Source organism: Lolium perenne, chromosome 4 (genome assembly GCF_019359855.2).
Source record: "Lolium perenne isolate Kyuss_39 chromosome 4, Kyuss_2.0, whole genome shotgun sequence".
Classification (NCBI taxonomy): Eukaryota; Viridiplantae; Streptophyta; class Magnoliopsida; order Poales; family Poaceae; genus Lolium; species Lolium perenne.
Window position 1 is genome coordinate 82,170,102 of NC_067247.2, and position 1,384 is coordinate 82,171,485.

Sequence of the window (1,384 nt, forward strand, 5' to 3'; positions counted from 1 at the left end):
AGAGAAGAGAAAGAATGCCAAATTTGAGCCTAAGAGATTTGTCAGCAACAAGCCCAATACCAGCTTGAGTTTCAAGCCGAGGTATAACAACAACAACAACAACAACAATAACAACAACAGGAGGAACCAAGGATTCCAGCCTGCAAACCAGATTGTTTGCCGTAGCTGTGGAGGCAAAGGACACTTTTCCAAGGATTGCAAGAGGCCAAGGATAATATGCTTTGGTTGTCACGAGGAAGGGCACATGCTTCGGGATTGCCCTAAGAAGAAGAATGGAGGAGGACAGTCAGGAGGAGGAGGAAACCGAGGCGGGAATACCGGAGGGAATTGGAAGAACAAGAAACCCTTCGGCAAGTTGAACTGCACCAGCTTGGAGGAGGTGGTGAACTCCGATCAGGCAGTGATATGTATGCTTCAGATACTTACTCATCCTGGCAAAGTACTTTTTGATAGTGGTGCAACTACATCATTCATTTCTCAGCAATTCATCATCAAACATGGGATTAGTTGCACTAAGTTAGATAAACCTATCACCATACTTTCTGCGGGGGGAACGATAGTAGTAACCCACACCAAACAAGGACAGGTCATTATGATCAATAAGTGTGCGTTTGACGCAGACCTGTTCATTCTACCTATGAAGGACATTAATGTCATTCTTGGTATGAACTGGTTAGAGGCAAATGGAGCCTTGATAGATTGTGTAAACAAAATAGTATCTCTGAAAAGCCCCGATGTAGAATGATTTATCAAGGAGATAAACATACCCAGATTGAAGTAGAGCTACAGTTGAATAGTATGAAGGAAGTAAAACTGGAGGATATACCCGTAGTTAATGAATTCCAGGATGTTTTTCCTAAGGAATTACCTGGAATGCCACCAGATAGAGAGATAAAGTTTACTATCGACCTAATTCCAGGAACAACTCCGATTGCTAAGACACCATATAAGATGGGGCCTAAGGAGTTGAAAGAACTCAAGGAACAGTTGGATGACCTAGAACAGAAAGGATTCATTCAGGAGAGTATTTGATGACGCGTCAAGCACACGCCCGTTGGGAACCCCAAGAGGAAGGTGTGATGCGTACAGCAGCAAGTTTTCCCTCAGTAAGAAACCAAGGTTATCGAACCAGTAGGAGTCAAGGAACACGTGAAGGTTGTTGGTGACGGAGTGTAGTGCGGCGCAACACCAGGGATTCCGGCGCCAACGTGGAACCTGCACAACACAATCCAAATACTTTGCCCCAACTCAACAGTGAGGTTGTCAATCTCACCGGCTTGCTGTAAACAAAGGATTAAACGTATGGTGTGGAAAATGATGTTTGTTTGCGAAGAACAGTAAAGAACAATGTTTGCAGTAGATTGTATTTCAGATGTAAAAGAAT